The following is a 20,410-nucleotide window of genomic DNA, read 5'->3' as shown; positions in this document are numbered from 1 at the left end:
TACTTTGCGTAGTACCTAATCTCCAACTTTGAATTGCCTTGGATGTACTGTCTTGTTATACTTTCTGGACAACTCTTGCTGGTATGAGGCAATGTGAACCAGTGCTCTTTCTCTTCTTTCTTCCGCAAGATCGAGCTCCAATGCTATGGTTTCCCCATTTAAGTCTGGATCGAAATTTTCACTTCTAATGAAAGGAAGGCCAATTTCCAGTGGGATTACTGCCTCTATGCCGTAGGCTAAGGAAAATGGCGTTTCACTAGTTGATCGTCGGGGTGTGGTACGGTAAGCCCATAAAACATGAGGAAACTCCTCAACCCACTTTCCTTTTGCTTTCTCAAATTTTTTCTTCAATCCATCCAAGACAACTTTGTTTGATGTTTCTGCCTAGCCATTTGCTTGGGGGTATACCGGTGTAGAGTTGTAGAATTCTATCTTGTACTCCTCACAAAAACCTCTAAAAAAATTTCCGTCGAATTGGGTGCCGTTGTCTGATATCAGTGCCTTAGGTATGCCGAACCGAGTGATGATATTCTGCCAGACGAACTTCTTCACATCTTTCTCCTTTATTGATGCTAGTGCTTCTGCTTCCACCCACTTTGTGAAGTAGTCTGTTGCTGCGAGGAAGAACTTTCTGTTACCGAGTGCTGTTGGAAGTGGTCCTACTATGTCCAAGCCCCACATTGCGAAGGGCCATGGACTAGTTAAAGGTAGAAGCTCTCTGGCTGGCTGATGTATTTGGTGTGCGAACTTCTGACATTTCTCGCATTTCTTGACATACTTCTCCGAATCTGCTTGCATGTAAGGCCACCAAAATCCCTGCGAAATTGCTCTGTAAGCCAATGATCTCCCCCCTTGGTGGCTTTCGCATACGTCTTCGTGAATCTCGAATAGGAATGCTTCGACCTTGCTGGGATGGACACACTTCAGGTAAGGTCCTGTGAACGATTTCTTGTACAAGGCCATTGATGGGGAGAGCCAAAATCGCTGTGACTTTGCTGTTATCTTGTTGGCCTCCTTCTTCTCTTCGGGTAAAATGTCGTCTTTTAGGAACACTATGATGGGATCCATCCATGAAGGGCCTAGTTCGACGCAACATACTTCTTCTACTTCTGGTTCTTCAATGCTTCGTCTAGGTAGGAAGTTGATCAGTAGCGGATGTGGGATGGATGTATCTGCCATCGAAGCAAAGCCTGCTAGTTCGTCTGCTCTGCTGTTTTCTTCTCTACCAATCTGCTCTATTCGTACTACTTCGAACGTCATGATCTCTTTTCTAACTAACTCTTGGCACTTAACCATCCTTTCATCCTTTGCTTCGTAGTCGCCTGAAATTTGGTTTACCACCAGCTATGAGTCACTGTAAGCCATTAGCTCGGTGGCCTTCATGTAGAGTACTGATTTTAGTCTTGCCAGAAGCGCTTCATACTCCGCTTCATTGTTTGATGCTGGGAAGCCAAGGTTGACTGTCTGTTCCACTACTAGGCCATCTGGTGAAATGAGGACTATGCCGAATCCGGCTCTGTGCCTGTTGGATACTCCATCCACAAAGAGCTTCCATATTTCTCCAACGAATAGCTTCTAGTAGGTAGAGGGATCGGATGATGCCTTGGGGTCCTGAGTGCTACTGGTGTTTTCTTCAAAGTCCACATTTACTGTTTGCCCCTTGTTATCTGATTATACCAAGTCTTTATTTGTCGATGGGTCTTTGCTTGGTGCAGCATGGTTTGTTTCTCCCTCCTTTTGTTCACTCTGGTCTGTCCTGGGATGTGGCTGGGTATCCTGTATTAGGGGTTGTGCTATTCCGGCGCCACTTTTCATCCCTATTTCGGTTGTACCCGTTAAGTCAACTGGGCAAATGTGATGACTTCCTGGTGTGAATTCTGCGACAAAGTCTGCCAAAGCTTGGGCTTTTATCGCGGTTCTGTGTTGAAACTTGATGTCAAACTGTCCCAACTCTACTGCCCACTTCAAGATTCACCCAGAAAAGTTTGCTCTCTCAAACAAAGCTTTTAATGGAAAAGCTGTGAGGACGATTATGGAGTGGGCGTGAAAGTAGTGCGAGGCTAAGGCCAGTTTTCCAATGGTAAGTACCTGGTTTCTGCGCCCAGCAATGTCTTGCTGACATAAAAGATGGGCAGATGTTGGATTCCTTCCGCTCGGACCAACACTGTGCTAATTGCATGCTGCGAAACTGCTAGGTACAAAAATAGTTCTTCTCCAGGTATTGGGGTTACTAGCAGTGGTGGAGAAGACATGTATTCCTTCAAACTCTCTAGGGCGCTGTCACATTCTTCATCCCACTCAAACTTGGCCTTTAATGCTTAAAAAAATGGTCGACATCTGTCTGGCGACCGACTTATGAACCGGTTTAGTGCGGCTACCATGCTGGTGAGATGATGTACTTCTTTTACTGAGTTGGGCCTTTCTAGATCCTGAATTGCTTTGATCTGAGAAGGGTCTAGCTCTATACCACGGTTGGTCACCAAGAAGCCTAGGAATTTGCCTGATTTTACACCAAATGCGCATTTAGATGCATTAAAGCGCAATTTGTGCTTCTTTAGGATCGAAAACATCTCACCTAGGTGCCTGAGATGGTCATTCTCATCCTTGCTTTTGACTACCATATTATCGATGTAAGCCTCCATTGTTCTGCCTAACAATGGTTCGAACATCTTGGTGATCATCCGCTGGAATGTTGCCCCTGCGTTTTTTAGGCCAAAGGGCATGACCTTGTAACAATACAGTCCTCTTGGTGTCGTAAAAGATGTGACCTCCTGGTTTGGCTCATACATAGCAATCTGATGGTAACCTCTGTACGCATCAAGAAAGCTAAGACGGTTGTGTCCTGCCGTCAGATCTACCAGTTGGTCTATCCGTGGTAAAGGAAAGTTGTCCTTTGGGCATGCCTTGTTGACTGTTTTGTAGTCCACACAGACACGCCATTTTTCATTTTTCTTTGGCACCACTACTGTGTTGGATATCCACTTGGGATAGTGCACCTCTCTGATAGCTCCTGCCTCTAGAAGGTTTCCCACTTCTTCCGCCACTATCTCGGCGTGGTGGAGTGCTGATCTACGAGTGCACTGTATGATTAGTCTTGCAGTTAGGTGGACATTTAATTGGTGACAGATGAAGTTTGGGTCAATGCCAGGCATGTCATACGGCGTCCAGGCAAACACTTCGATGTTAGAGGTCAAGAATTCCATGACCCCTATTCTCTCGGTACTGGACATAGATGAACCAAGTAAAAAGAACTTTTCCGGGTCCTTTTCATCTATTCTTACCTGTACCAAGTCTTCCACTGCCTTCTGTTCAGCGGCTTTGCCAACATCCGCAAACAATTCATTATTCTCAGGTTCTTCCACCATCTGAACAAACCCTTTGGCAGCTTGGCTTCCATTTACTGTGACGAAGCATTGCTTGGACATAATTTGGTCTCCATAGACCTCTTCAATTACTCCGGCTTCGTTGGGAAACCGCATTACTTGATGGTAAGTTAACGCTACCGATCGCATGGCTTGTAGCCATGTCCTCTCCAAGATTATGTTGTAAGTGGAAGGGACTTTCAATACCCAGAATTCCACTTGTTTCGTTATACTTCCTGCTCTGACTGGGAGGATAATCTTGCCAACTGGCCACTCTGGTATTGAGTTGAATCCGATCAGGGGAGATACAACAGGTGCCAAGTCTTTGTCCTCCAGTTTCAACTATTTGAAAGTTTCGTAGTACATTATCCTCACATGAGCTCCCTTGGTCGATCAAAATTCGCTTGACGTCGTAATCCTTAACGTGGAGAGTGACGACCAGAGCATCATTGTGAGGGCAATATATCCTTGCCAAGTCTCTGTCTAAAAAAGACATAACATTTGTAGCCTCTGTTCTCCCTTTTTTAATGGTGGGCTGCACACTCAATACCTCCCTTAAGTGCTCAGCCTTCTTTATCATTCCCCTGAGCTCACATACTCGCTTAGGCTCGAATACCCCATGTATTACGTTTATCACACCTTGAGGTGGGGCGTCAATCGGTGTTCCGTCTGGGTGATCATGGTTTTGGGGGGCTGGCTGTGTCCTTCCTTCTATGTACCGGTTTAGGTGACCAGCTACCACTAACTCCTCCAGATGCTGTCTCAACGGCGTGCAATTTTTAGTGCGGTGCCCCTTTTCCTTATGGAAGGTGCACCGAGATCTTTCGTCGTAGTCCTTTTGCGCTTCTCCTAGCTTAGTTGGCCATCTGATGAAAGGTTCATCACGTATCTCACTGAGAATTCAGTAGATTGGTTTCTTGAATACCGTGGTAATGGCAGTGCGGACTCTTAGCCATCTTTTATCTTGGTCTTCTCCGTTGTCTCGCCTGGCTCGCCCGTTCTTGCTTGGACGTTCTACCGTGTTAACTTTTGTTGTAGTCTTCTTATCTGGCGCTGCTGTTGCACTAGATTTTGTCTTCGCTCGGGTGTTGTCCTCCTCCACCCGAATGTACTGGTGTACCCTCTCCATTAAGGCTTCCATTGTGAGGGAGGGCGTCATGGTAATTGAGTCTCTCAGCCTGTTTCTGACTGGAAGACCCCTTTTGTATTGCTCGATAGCGAGATTTTTTGGGCAATCTCCTATCTGGTTGAATGTCTCACAATAACGACTGTTGTAGGATCTCAACGTCTCCTTGTCGCCCATGTCAATGGAGAGTAGCTGATCGATCTCTACTGGCGTCTTGGTGTTTGTTCTGAACCTTGTCACGAATGCCTTCGCTAATTGCGCCTAGGAGGCTATGCTGCCTTCTGGTAGCCTTTCGAACCAGGTTAAACCTAGGTTGCTAAGGCTGGATGGGAATAGAATGCACATCAAAGCCTCATTTCGCCGGTATACTGCCATGACCTGGCGAAAGTGGCTTAGGTGCATGTAAGGGTCCGTCTTCCCCTCGTAAGTCGTAAATTTAGGCTGGATGAAGCCTGAAGGTAAGGGTGCGTTCTCAATCGCCGGAACGAATGGCGAGCTATATAGTCTTGCCAATGCTTTATCTGTTGGTTTGTAGGCAAGGTGTGGTATTGGCATTCCTACCTCGACGCTTCCATGCGTCCGAGGAGCTAACCGCTGAAGGGCTGAAACTCTGTGCGGGTCACGTGCCCTGGCATCCTCCTTCCGTCGTGCCCTTTCTTCAAGCATAGTCCGTAAGTCAGACGATCTAGGCAACTCCGTTTTCTTAGATGATGTCTGGTGCGTATGTGAGGGCCAATAGGTTCTTTTTCCTCAGTGTAAGACCTCAATGATCTCGTTCTCTTAGACCTGGAGTGACGAGTTCTGAAAGTCCTTGATTGAGTGTCGTCTGTCCTGAGGCTCCTACTCTCTGTTTGTGATGGCGTGGTATGCCTACCACGATCTTCTGAGTGGCAAGGAGGCGTATTGCTTTTGCGCCCCTCTCCTGTTGCCACCCTTTTCCCTTTTATCTGGCGCTTCATCAATTCCATGTCTGCTGCTATCTTCCTGACTAACTTGTCCTGCTCCTTTACCCGATCCTCCAAAACTTGAGGGTTGAGCCTCCTCTTCTGCCTGTCGGGACTTGATGAGCGACGGGGGCTGTTACCCCGCCTTCCCCTTGCATCCCTCCGGGGATTCTGTCGCTGGGGCTCCAGATCTGCCATGGGAGGGATGGAAGGCAAGCCATCGTGCCTCCCACCTCCCTCTGGGGTTTGCCCATCAATGGTGGACTGCGGCAAATCTTCATTGTGCGCCATTGCATCTAATCTAGCGAGGAAAACTTTGATCAAGAGGTTTTTTTCTTTTTGTGATTCCCACAGGCGGCGCCAATTGTACGAGCAAGAAATAATCTCCTTGTATAATCCTGTTGATCAAATCCGCGCTCCTTCAAACGTCGTCGCTTTACTCCTTGAAAACACAAACGTGAGCTAGCCGGCGGGTGTGTGCCGGATACCTCTCTGATGCCTAAGTCAGCAAAATAGACAAATAGACAAAAGCTCTGTGCATTCGAGAATCAAAGTTGTGTTACCTCTCCATAGGTGATGTTGTGAGCTTTTATAGGTTCTGCGTGGCACAATCCAAGTAGGACTCTTACTCTTCTATGTAGAGTCCTCCTAGGAATCACCTTCTTGAAAGATAATGCTTATCCTTCAACACCCCCCTCACTGTTTAAACTAAGTGAGATGGTTTTACCTCGGTTGGATGTCAATACGACCGAGCTAACATGACCATGCTAAAGCCGCAGACTAGACCGAGCTCCAACTAGCTTGGTTCTTCCTTTCACTGCGTGCGCCTCGGTTTGACATACTCCAACTGGGCTGTTTATTTAATACCGAGCTAACCAAGCTTGGTGCTCCAATGCACAACACCAAGCTAGCTAGGCTCTCGTACAGTTGTACCTCGGTTGACAGTTGTACACCAAGCTATCCATAGCGTGCCCAGACCGAGCTATTCAACAGCAAGGTCCTGATTAAAGGCCCACAATACCTCGGCTCAATTGGGTTTGACCGAGCTAACTATCGCCGCTCTGACCATGCCGACCGAGCTAACTACAAAGCTCTTTTAGACCGGGCTATCTGCAAGGCTCCTCTGGACCGGACTAATTACAAGGCCCTTTTACTCCGCCCTTCTTACTGTGGCCCACAGAATGGCCTATTACCCAGCTCGGCTCAATTTACATATAAATTACCCTCTCACATGGTAATCAAAGCTCTTACTAGTGAGATCTCTCTCTCTCCCTCTCTCTCTAAGTAAAGATCTAGTACCAAATTTGTTGTTCATAAAATCTAAATAAATTTATCAATGAATAAAGTTACAATAATAAATTTGTCAATCTTACTTTTATTATTTATTTTTTATTAGTTACAATACAATTGTGTGTGTTTGTTTTTTTTTGTGAATGAATAATTGAGTGTGGATATGAGAGAGAGAGAAAGTAATTAATTAGTATTATCAATGATAAATTTATCACTACCAAATTTTCATTCTTCCCTTTCCTTTCTCTCCATCCATTTCTATTGTCACCGCCAGATCTAAGAAGATGGTGAGAGTAGTGACATGGCTAGGGGTACAACTCGAACGGATTTGGTTAGGTTGGAAGATCATCCAAACCCAGTCTAAATTGTGCCGAGATCTGTCTAGTCCAGCCCAAGCCTGAATTATAACCCGAGTTTGTCTTCCCAAGCCCAACCTGAGTTAAATTCGAGTTGTTTGAATTGCACATAAATTTCAATGTTTTTTTTTTTTTTTTGTGCAGCTAAATTAATAATTTATTAAAATTAAACTCTATTTACAATTTTGTTTAGAAAATCATTAATAACATGAAAACAAATAATTTTTTAATGTAAGAGAGGTACCACTATGGTAGTCTTTACAATTTATAAGTGAAAACAAAAATTAGAAAAAATAAAAAATATATATTTTGTGTTGTGTTACTTGTGTATATAATATATTCAATATAATTTAATGATCTAAATTATTTTAATATCATGTAATAGCTAATAATTTTATGTATATTTAATATTTTATATATCTATATATATATATATATATATAATTTGGGTTTTGGGTTGCTCAGGATGTCTTTGTCCAAACCCACCCAAATTTAATTCGAATTTCCAAATTTTTCTTCAAAAATATCGTATCCAAGCCCTAAAAAAATTAGGGCTGAACTCGAGTTGCTTAAGTTAATCCTGCCTAAGTTGCATCCCTAGACATGGTGGAGATGGACGTTTTTTTCTAGAAAAATTGTTAGAGAATTGTTGAAAAAATATCTCCAAATACCAGAGGTGGTTGCTAGTGGCTGGAGACGACTACCAGAGATGACGACTAGTTGTCGGAGAGGTTGGCTAGAGGTTATTGGTAAAAGGAGGGAGGGAGTCCTAACATTGTTGATAATGGACATCAAGAGGTGAAGGGAGCACATTTTGAGAATATTAATATATGATTAAAAAAAAGAAAAAAAAAAGGTTACAAATAAATAAGTTTGGTCAATAAATACGTTGAAGGGGGGTTTTGGAATTGAAAGGCTGTCAAATTCTTTGTAGTATGGCTGAGCAGCGGATATGTCGATCCGCCAAAATCGACCGAACCGATCCGATTCGATCCGCCACATTTTGGACGGATGCGTGATGACGAGTGAACAGTTGCGGATTAATTTTCTCCAATCCGCCAATCTGGCGGACGGATGGTGAATTTGAAATTTCTTTGGCCGCAACCGAACCGCCAAACCGTGAGCACCTCTAGTAATTTATAAGATTTTGTGTTTTCAGTTTGTTTAAATATTCTATTTGTGCTTTCAATTAAAAAAGAGTTTAAATATTCTGTTGGAAAAAAAGTTTTCAACTTGAATATCTTTTTTGAATTGAAAAAAATAAACCTATTATTTATCTATGTTTTTTGGTTTTTAAATCTATCTCTAAAAATAATAAATAGAAAATATGATATATGCTAGTTGATTTTTATTTTCAAAAACAGATATAGATGTAACAATACAGAGACATACAATCTCTACTACTGCTCTGTTCATGGTTTTAGTGGTTTGAATTGTTTTTATATTTTAAGAACAGATTGTAATACTTTATGTGGATGAGACATGTTGTGATTGTAGTATGTGGATGAGACATGCAGTGATTATAATATTCTAAAGTTTCAAACTTTCTTACTTTGGATGAGGCATGCAGTTATTATAATATTTTTTTAAATCATCGACTGTAATACTTTCTTCTTTTTTTCTGAGGAAGTACACAAGTTAAATTATGTTGAAAATTTATAAAATTTTAAACCGCCAAACCGATTCGCATCCATCCGCCAATCCGCTCAATCCACATCCGCCGGATTGGCAGATGAATGCGGATTGATTTTCTTCAATCCGTCAATCTGACGGACGGATGGCGGATTAGAGGTTCCGTAGCCGCAACCGACCTGCACCCACCCCTACTTTGTAGCCCGTTCACAATAAGCCCAAATTTAAATACAACGAGCTTACCTAAAAAGTATAGCACTGCCTGGGATATATATTTAAATGGACCAACATGTACTTTAATGGTTTTGTGAAGTTGAAAACAAATTATGTAAACAACTTGATAACGCTTAGATGGATGTATACCTTGTAACGATGATAAGAATCAATAGCCACATCTCCATTACCACCATCCTGTATTTTACCTGCCACATCACATCAAAGGTTTATTATAAATGGTTTCTATCAAATTCAACTGTTGGTTGGGTGAAGATGAAGGGTTGTTTACGTCAAGTCGAGTTGTCAACCTAAGCTCGACTTGAATTATATAAATTCAACTTGGGCTATATTATTCACAAATTTAAGGTGAGTTACATTTTTTCTTTCCCAGCTATGCTGTTTAATTTTTTAATGTTGAGTCCTATTACCATTTTTTTTTTTTGGACAAATCATAAGTAGCAACAATAACATAACAACTAAACTCTTTACAAAAATAATCTAATAATTGGTCTTGTTTGGAAAGTTGCCTATTTAGTTTTTTAATTATTTTAATTGGTTAAAAAAGTTGTGTTTGAGAAGTTTGTTGGCTTTTTTTTTTTTTTTTTTTTTTTGTAGTTGATTTGATGGTTGTAAGAGAAAAAATGAAGTGATCACAGATTAAATATAACGTTTTGTCTTATTAATTATTTTAGCTTATTTTGTCTTAGCAGGGTATTTTAGCCCAACTTTCTTTCCAAACACTCCCAATATAACAAAGGGCAAAATAGTGTGTACTATTTTGGGAAGTGAATTAAAAGTTACTTTAGCTTTTAACCCACTCTCTCACAAAAAAAGTCAAAAAGTCAAAAAAAAAAAAAAAACAAAAAATCAATTTTTAACCATTTTCTCAAAACACTCCAAGTTATGACATTTGTGGGGTTCACTACTATAAATGTCATAATTCAATACTATGCGAGTCATAATTATAAAATAATAATAATAATAATAACCAAAAATCACATATCTCAGGTTATAATTAATATCATAATAAGTCATAATTAATACTACAATATATATAAATAAATTATAACTAAAATTTCAATAAGTTATAACCAAAAATCACAAAAATAATAACTAAAAGTACATGACACACACCAAAATGAGTGGTACCATAAAATTTATCTATAACAAGCAGGACACCGAAACCACATAATATAAACTTAAGAGTAGAGCGCAGAGACAAATAGCCGAGATGGTTGCGTTATGAATATAGAAATGATCACATGAGTTAGGAATCCATGTAATTATGTGCTCATTTAATAATATCTTGTAATTTTTTAACAAATATATTAATTTTAGGGTTATGTAATCATTTAGGCCTTTATTAAGAGAAAATTGGTGAAAAGTCAATTCTAAAATGGTACAAAGAATTAGATCTAAAAAAAATCTTATTTTGTGATAAGATCATGCCGAAAAAAGTTGTCGAAAAATTGATCAGAAAAGTCGTTGGCGGCGGTGATGGCAGCAAGTGAGTGGTGGTGGCGAGTAGAGAAATGTGTGATATTTAATAGATATGTTGTTAAATGAGTGACATATGTCACATTTGAACAGATAAATTGTTGAATGAGTAACATGTGTCATATTTTAACAGATAATTAGTTTGGTGAATTTTAACAGATAGAGAGATAGATTAATTTCAAAAGATAGATAGATGTATTGATTTCAACATATAGTTATTATTTTGGACAAATTATGTTTTTTTCAAATTTTTGAATTGCCATTCAAACTCCCGCTAAATTTAGTCTTTAGTCAGGTTGCACAAGTTAGCCAGAACAACTGATTATGTAAAACAAGACAGTTTAATATGTTATTCAAATCTTAAAAAATTTAGGGTAATTTATCAATAAGTCTTAATAGTTGAATTTAATTTCCATCAAGTCTTATTAAAAATAAATTCTAATAAAATAGTTGCGAAAAATGATTTTTTGTGATGATTTTTTGCATTTCGCTAAAAATTTACAATTAGTAACTTTTTTTGTCATTATTTATTTTTATAAATTGTTGTTAAACCTTGCAATTAGTGATTTTTTTGTGAATAATTTTTCAAACTGTCACTAGAAATTAAAAATTAGTGACTTTTTTTGTGACGATTTTTTTAAATTGTCTCTAAAACTTATAATTAGTGATATTTTTATAACAACTTTTAAACTATCACTCAAAAATTAATAATTAATAACAATTTTTAATAATATTTAATTAAGAAATTATTAATTATTATAAAATTTATTAAACAATTAATTCACTTATTAAAACTTACACTTATCTCTTCCAAATATTTAAAATGGGGCTTCGATTTTTGTGACCCTCCGAATTGGACCATTATGTTTGACTGTAGCTGAAGGACATTACATAGTTACCGACGCTGCAGGTTTTACAAGGATAATAAACACAAAGATTCTAAATTGTTGATTTATTAATTGCACAATAGGACAAATAATGTTTGTCGAAATTGTTAAAATTTTTCCCATGCTTACCATGCTTTAGATCTTAAATTTGACCTCCAAACCTGAGGTTCTAAATAAAAAATTTCACTATGTTGCATTTAAATCATAAATTTAAATTAAAATCTATATTAAAAAAAATAATAAATTATAAATACACCCCCTGAAATTTACTTAAAATACAGATTGTTCCCTGTGGTTTGAAAAATTACAAATGCCCATTTTTAGAATTTTTTATTTAACAGAATTAATTAAAAAAATGAAATTCATAATTGCTCTCCCATACAATAATAAAATTACCTAAATTATTTATTGAAACATGTTTATAATATTATTAAAAATGGTTAATTGACTTGATGATTTATTAATAAAATGAACGATTTGTTATGAACTTAGAAATCTCAAGAAGTGAAATATAATTTTCAAAATCACAAGGAACGATTTTAATTAAATCTCAAAGGGTGTATTTGTAATTTATCAAAAAAAAAAAAAAATGCAAGCGCAATATATTCATTTACATTTCACTCACCTTTTCATTTTTCTTTACAAATTCATATTGAAATCTATAATTCAAACGAAATCTTAGGAATTTTAAATCTTATTCAAATCTTAGGAATATTTGGCATGATAAAACTCAAATATTGGGTTTGAATTTTAAATTTGTGGAGAAAGTAATGAAAATAAAAAGAAAAAAGAAAAAAAATAAAAGTAAATACAATTGAAGTTAATATTTTTTTCTTCATTTTTTCTCCCTTTTTTCTTTTTCCTGTATAAGTTTATTTTACAAATCCAAGATCTAAACTCCAAAACAAAAAAACAAAAACAAACCAACAAACAACAAATGTCAATACTTTGGGCTTATGTCATTATCATTTTAATGTTAACGTCTGTTTAATGTTAAAATGGTGGTGGAGGTATGGTCATCAACAACAGTCACTATGGAAAATGGTGGTATGTAGCAGATATGGTGGGATTGGGGGCAGGTGGAAACCAGAAACAGTGTCAGCTGCAATGGTATCTACAGTGTGGAAGGACATTGTATCATTAGCTTCAGCAAATAGTGAAGTGGCAGAGTTTTTCTCACAAAACTTCAGGATTATTTTGGGAAATGGGGAAAGAATTTATTTTTGGACAGATAGATGGTTCAATGATATGAGTCTTAGGAGTGAATTTCCTAGACTATTTAGTTTATCAGTGGAGAATGAAGGTTCCTTGCAATTTTTTTATCACCGGAAAGGGCCGGATAGTGATTGGAAGTTGGCTTTTAGAAGATCACTTTTAGCTTGGGAGGAGGAGGAAGTTCATAGGCTAAATGTATTACTAGCAGAGGTACCTAATCTAAATCCTCTAACTGAGGATTACTGTTTGTGGAGAGCAAGTAATTCTGGAGTATTCTCTGTGGCATCAGTGTGGAAAAGGTTGGAATTAGTTAATGGACCCACAGTTTTCTATTTCAAAGTTCCTGTGGAAAAATGCAGCCCCCCCGAAGGCTCAGTTCCTCAGCTGGTTAGCTTGGAAAGGGAGACTTAAAACAGCAGAATTCATGCAAAGGATTGGAGCTATACCTGCCAATGTCAGCCCACTATGTGTATTTTGCAAAGCAGAGGTAGAAACCATAAATCATGTGTTGCTTTTATGCCCATTGGTATGGAAGTTATGGTCTGAGTTGGTAAACCGGTGGGAAGTGCAGTGGGTAACACCAGGATCTGTGGTTATTTTGCTTGACTGGTGGTCTGGTATGAAATTCAGGAAGAAGGAGTTCAACATTTGGAAGGTGGTCCCTTTGGCCATGCTTTGGTCCTTATGGAAACTTAGGAATGAATGTTTATTTAACAATGGTAATGCAGATTTTGCACAGATAGTAGAGCTAATGAAAGTAAGAATTGCATTATGGATCAAGTCATATGTTAAAGGGGTGAATTACACTGTGCATGATATTGTCGCAAATTTGAAGCAGGTGAGAGGTTGTATCTCGTAGGTTTTGCTTGTTCTGTCATTATGCAGAGTGGTAGCAGTGTGGGAAGTAGCAGATTTGTTTGTAGAAGTCTGGTCTGAAGCTCTCTCTCTGGTTCCAGTGAAGCTCCTGTAAGTGAAGCTTATGTCATTATGCAGAATGCTAGCAGATGGGTTTGAAGCAGATTGGTATGTATGCAGCTTGGTTGCAGAGTGGTAGGTACCAGCTTCTGGTGTGTCAAGGCAGTGCAGAGGCCTGCTTGGCTCTGGTCTGTGAAGGCAGTGCATTTGCCCTCTGTTAGCAAAGGTGTTCTGGGCATTGGTTTGAATTGTTGTGTTGATCTAAGGGATGCCCTGATGCTGATCTTCTTGCCTCACTGATGGTCTGATTCTTGTTAGTGTGTGTGGTCTGTTGTCTGGATGCTCCAGCAGAGGGAAAGATGGTTTGCTTTTTGCTGATCTCCTTCAGTCTTTGTTTTGTTTTGTTTTTTGGCTGGTTGGTAGTATTTTTATATGTTGGCTTTGGCATGTTTTTGATTTCGGTTGTATTGTGGTTTGGGTTTGTTGATTGTGGTTGGTTACTCACCAACTCACCATCTTTCCCCTTTCCCTTCCCCCTCCCCTTCTTCTTTATTGATGTATTTCCTTACTCGGTTTTCATCAATAAAGCTTCCTTTTCTTCGCTGATCAAAAAAAAAAAAAAATCATTTTATAGAGGGATTTAAAAAAAAAAATTTAATATGAATGCTATTTCCAAACTTGAAAATTTTCATTTTTGACATTCAAAATGAATGAGGCCTATATTGAACTTATGTAAACAACTGCACTTTTGTCTACCAAACTTTATAGTATTCCTGGATTTTCCAACAACAATAATAATATGATGGGGAAAAAAGAAAATCACAATAACTAAACCACAGCTTCAAAATTTGAAACTTGAACTTTACTCAAAATTTTATCTCATTGAGTCGTCGAAAACAATCAATTAAATTTTGATTATCAAACTTGATATAATATACAATAAACAAGATTGCCAAAAATTTTCAATATCTTAAAATATCATAGTTTTATATTTGCTCGTATGAAGTGAAAATATATGAAATAAAAAATAGAATGAGAGAATGAATAATTTATAATTTTTTTTTGTCATCTTCGCTGTTTAACAAAAGTGAAGTTTGCGTAGATTATGTAATCCTATGAGTTGCATACACACACATACATATATATATATATATATATATTAATGAGCTTGCGATACATAGCACTCATTTGGAAAGTTGGATTGGGGTGGGTTGGAATTAAAATAGTTACGAAAAGACAATATAGATTTTTTAATTTAATAGGACAAAATGTCATATCCAAATCATAATCATTTTATTTTATTTTTATAAAAGTCAAATAAGTCAAAAAGTCTATCTCAACCAAGATTTTTTAGATCCAGCTAAAATAGCCAAAAAGTCAAAAAATCAACTCACATCCCAAACCAACCCATATAAAGCTTGATTATTGAGTTTTTTTTGTCAAGTTACTTAATATTATTTTTTTAATCAAGCTAAGTTAACTTATTTTAGTCAAATTGAGTTGTAAAGATAAAATTCACTTGAGTAATCCTAAACAAGTCATTCTCAATATTTGTCTCCCACCTAAAAGACTCAAAAAAATAAATAAATAATAAATATATGGGAGAAGTAAGACTTTAAAATGAAACTTTTTAATTTTTGAAGCATTACATAAGTAATGTCACATAATAATCTATAAATAATAGATAATTATTGGTAAGAGGGATACCAAATTAGAGAGAGAGAGAGAGAGAGAGAGAGAGGAGTATATAGATGAACTAATTTGACAAGTAGATTAATTAAAGAAGAAAATTTAATGTGAGAAGTGAGACCTGGATATCTATGCGTGAAGGTATCCCGTATGCTAGGACCTCTACCACCTTCATTTGCTGCACCTTCATACTGAAAACAAAAAAAGAAAAAGAAAAAGGCATGCATGTGAAAAATATTATTTGTCACCTTGACTGAATAGTTCATTTAAATAGTTCATTTGTTTGAGTCCTATATAAATTCCATAAAAATTAATGACTCATGTCTATTTGAAAGAACATGTCATTTTCCTATTGATCTTTTTAATTTTGATGCAAAAAACAGTTTACGAAATTAAAAAAAAAGATATTTTTTTTGGTGTTTTGTAAAAGATTGTTATTTCAAAACAAAATCCCCCAAAAGCTTTAGGCAACAATTCACCAAACTTTTTTATTTTTTGTTTTTGTTTTCTAAAAATAAAAACAAAAATGAAAAGCACAAACCAAACAACATAACTTTTTCTTGATGGGCAAACAGCATAACTAATAGCACAAATATGAACCATAATATACGGCAGATTGAGGTAGATATATAGGAACCTGATAAGCAGCAGAGGCTGTGCCAAAGGTAAAACCGGGTGGAAAACTGGTGCGATTGAGAGAGTCACTGCCATAACTACTATGTGTTGAAGCTTCTTCACTACCATTTGCTGTTGTTGTTCTTGATTGAGCTATTAGAAGGAGGAGGGACAAGAGTATATAGCCCATAACTGATTTTGGTTACCCTCTCAACTCTTGCATGTTTTGGCTTTAAATATATAGTGCGATGAGAATAGTTTAAAAATTTGTTTTTTCAATGAGAAATTTTTGTATGCTAATAAGATAATATGTGACATTATTTTCTATCAATCATAAATGTATATATGCTTCATATCATTCTCTAAACACCCAATATAAATGTAGTGGACCTTATTGTCAAAATCAATCACAATAGTAAAATATACCACATGACATACACCTTATCCGCATACAAAAATTACTGATTTAGCGAAACGCGAAATGATAACAATGTTAAAATCCATTGATTCAAAAAAGAATATCAAAAGTAAGATTCCTCTTGAAACTCATTAATTTACAAAGAATACTGAGAATAAAGACTCAACAATAGTTGATTCACAAAGTAAACCCAACGTTGAAACAAAAGAGTATAAAACTTGAAATATATTAACTTTCAAAACTATCCCCCTTGCGCTAAACCTTACATCTTTATTTATAATAAATCCAATTTTTGTAAAATAAAAAATAAAATCGAGACTAATAAAACAGGAAATAAATTCAAAACTAATAAAGTAAGAAAATTGCATCATGTCAAATCAGGAAACTAAATAACTATATAATTCTATAATATTCTATACTAAATTAGAAAATTCCTAATTTCAAAACAATAAAATAAAAATATTTATTTTTTAAATTTCGGCTTGCATCATTACGATTTTTTTTTTTAAATTCAGTTGCATCATTATGCAAGCCGAATTTTAAAAAATAAATATTTTTATTTTATTATTTTAAAATTCATAGTTGATTAGGAATTTTCTAGTTTTAGTATAGAATATTATAGAATTATTTAGTTATTTAATTTTCAAATTTGATATGATGCAATTTTCTTGCTTTATTAGTTTTGATTTTATTTCCTAGTTTATTAGGGCTTATTTGGTAATGTTTACATTTTCAGTTTATATTTACAAAAATTTTATAAACTAATTTTTGTTTATTTTTAGAAAAACATAAACTATAAAACGCGTTTCGCTTAAACAAAATGTTTTAAAAAATTTAAAAATATAAAAAAGAGTGAGAAATGGCAAGTGGTGGCGGGTAGTGGGTGGTGACGAGTGGTGGCGGCAGAAGACGATGGTGGAAAATGATGGCGGATGGTGGTGGCGAAAGACGGTGGTGGAAAGTGGTGGCGAGTGGCGGGTGGTGGCGGCGGAAGACGGTGGGTGAGTGGGCGGTGGGTGGGTGACGGTGACGGTGACGATGGTAGGTGGTGGGTGGTGGTAGCCGGTGAGTGGTGGGTGGTGGGTGATGGTGGTGGTGGTGGTGGGTTGTGGATGGTGGTGGCGGGTGGGTGGCGGGTAGGTGGTGGCTGGTAGCTGGTGGTGGCAGGTGGTGGATGGTGGCGAGTACGTGACGGGTGGTAGGTAGTGGTGGTGGTGGGTGGTGGCGAGTGGATGGATGGTAACAGCGGGTGGTGGGTGGTGGCGGCGCGGATGGATGGTAGTAGAGGGTGGCAGGTGGGTGGTGGTGGTGGGTGGTGGCGGTGGCGGTGGGTGGTGGCGGCGAACGGGTGGATGGTAGGTGGTGGCGGTGGTGGCGGGCGGGTGGGTGGTGGATGGTGGTGGCGGGGGGTGGGTGGTGGTGGCGAGTGGGTGACAGGTGGTGGTGGCAGGTGGGTGGTGAGTGGTGGTGGCAGGTGGTGGTGGGGTGTGGGTGGTGGTGGCGGAAGACGGTGGTGGAAAATGGTGGCAGGTGGTGGCCAGTGTTGGGTGGTAAAAAAAAAAAAACTAAGAACTCAAAACGGAAACACATTTTTTGAGTTTTAATTTTTTAGCCAAATTTAAAAATTGAGACTATTGATTTATAAATCAAAAATTTACCAAACAAGTTTTTATTTGAGTTTTTAAAATTTTTGTAAATATAAACAGAAAACTGAAAACGTAAGTATTACCAAACGGCACCTTAGTTTCTTGTTTTACAAAAATTGGGTTCATTATAAATAAAGATATAACCCTTAAGGTAAGGGAGATAGTTTTTGAGAATTAATACATTGAGGCCATGTTTATTTGGATGAACATGAGCTTGGGATTGGACCAATAGTCCAATAACATTATTAATCCGATGTTTGGTTAAACAATTGAAGTACGGACTAATTATTTTAAACTTGACTATTAGTTAAGATAGGATACATAATCCAACGGATTCGTAGTCCTAGGACTATTAGTCATGGGAATGCTAATCCAGTCCGCCCAAACAAACATGGCCTGAGTTTTATACTTTTTTTGTTCCAACATTGGATATTCTTGTGAATCAACCATTGTTAAGCCTTTATTCTCAGTATTCTTTGTGAATCAACGAGTCTAAAGAGGAATCTTACTTCCGGTATTCTTATTTGAATCAGCAGATTTTAAGATTGTTACTATTTCGCATTTCACGCTGTATCATATATCCTATCTACATACAAAAAGTACTCTTAATAAATTGAGAAATTAGTCAATAATTTATGTAAGAATACAGTTTGTTTGATCTTCTTAGTCAAATTCCATCATCTGTGTCTATTTAAAAAAAGAAGAAAAAAAAAAAAAAAACCATTGTGTTATGTCACAAAAATATACTTTATCTCCTATGTAGAAAAATTATCTACAAAAATTCTCAAAATTTGAAATATTTGTCTCAATTTGACTCTAATGTGTTCCACACTAAATGTACATTCAAACTTAGAATATTTTTCTCGATACATTTATACTCTCTCTCTAGCTACACATTGAAATCTTGCTTGTGAGCCATTTTATTTTGCCAACTTGACTCTTTTTTGCAGCAATCTCACTCACTGCCACATGCTTTTTCAAAATCACGTGGTAGTAAGTAGGATTGTTTATTATGACATAGGTGCTATGAATTCAAATATGGTAAACAATTTTTTCATATATTAGGAGATGAAAACGTGAACATTATACTCTCTCCAGACTCTCTAGTGATAAAAATCTTGTGCCACTGCCCTCTATCCTGATTGATGTTCATCTTCACATATCAAATTTAAAGTTTATGCTTATCATAGAATCGTTAGAGAGTTGAACCATGGCAAGTAGTGAACATTTTTTGAGAGAAATGTTATCTATAAGATCACACTTTGCAATGAGAAAAATAGCTTTTCAGACTTTGCAATGAGAAAAATGGCTGTGGTATCATCTTAAAAGTCATTCATGTTTGTTGATATCCTAATAAACAAACATGCTGATCTTTGTTCTTTTTTTGGGGGGGATTATTGTTGTTTGGCTCCAGTTGGCTGTTGACCGTGTTGTTTTTGTTATGTTATTTGTGATGGTTATTTTTTGGTCTATTTGGCTGGTTTTTCACTAACTCTCGGTAGTTGTGCTTACATCTAATTGAGCATAGTTTTCGGTGTGAACCTTGTTGGAATCATCTTGTCTCTTTATGATGCATTTTGCACTCACCTCTTTTTTTCTCTCTATTAATGTAATATCTTCTTATTTTGTCAATTTTTATCAATAAAATTTGTCTTTGCCCAAAAATAAAAAAAATAAGAAATACAAATGGGCAACCTTGTGCTTGGAAAATTATGCATTACACTTGTAAATGATAAGACTTTTAGAGTTGTTTTGAATCTTAACATACTGTTAATCTTTAAAAAATTGTCCAATAATGCATGCAATTTGATTGGGATCCAATTCTTTATTGGTTTAATGTATCCTCTCTAGTGTAAATTGGAATATAATAATTAGAAGATTTATGTCTTCTTTTCAATATGCATTGATTGAATTAGACTCCTACACAAAAATTGACTTTGACTCCCAGGTTCAGTAATATATGGTCGTGCAAATTTGTTTACGTTGAAAAATACACAACATTTGATTGATTCATTTTGTATTTTTGGTGGACCAGTAAATTATAGATACACTTCTAAAATTTGTTTAAAGTATAAATTATTTTTTATGATTTAAAAAATTATAAATATTCTCTTATTAAAAAAATTATTTAATAAAATTAATTAAAAAATAAAATTCATAATTATTCTCCTATATAATAATAAAATTACTTAAATTATTAATTGAAATATACGTTTAACATCATTAAAAAATATTAATTGATTTGATAATTTATTAATAAAATAGACGATTTAATATGAAATTAGAAACCTCAGGGGGTTGAATGTAATTTTCATAACAACATAGAACAATTTGTATTTTTATTAAATTTCAAAAAATATATTTATAATTTACTTTTTTTTAATCAACAAATAAAATCTGAATTGATGAAATCAGCATTACAATGATGATAGTTCCAATCACCATTGAGTTGACCATTATATTTACAATGATCACAGTTCCAATCATCATGTGGCAGGAATTTCTTTTGTAGTCTTTCAAATGTATAATAGATTACAATTATTTTTTCTTTTATCTTCTAGGTAAATTAGATCATCTCCAATGCTTCATTAAACTTGGCATC

The 20,410-nt window shown here is 36.5% G+C and overlaps 1 pseudogene; it reads right to left on the bottom strand.

Moving 5' to 3' along the window:
- LOC114319133 (beta-glucosidase 12-like) overlaps window positions 1-15,395 on the bottom strand; it is a 39,654-nt pseudogene extending 24,259 nt beyond the window's left edge.
- Between the last annotated feature and the right edge of the window lie 5,015 nt (window positions 15,396-20,410).

This window comes from Camellia sinensis, chromosome 14, assembly GCF_055761805.1.
Source record: "Camellia sinensis isolate YWXY chromosome 14, ASM5576180v1, whole genome shotgun sequence".
Classification (NCBI taxonomy): Eukaryota; Viridiplantae; Streptophyta; class Magnoliopsida; order Ericales; family Theaceae; genus Camellia; species Camellia sinensis.
The sequence above is the reverse complement of the archived record's forward strand: the minus strand, read 5'-3'. Positions and strand labels throughout refer to the sequence as shown.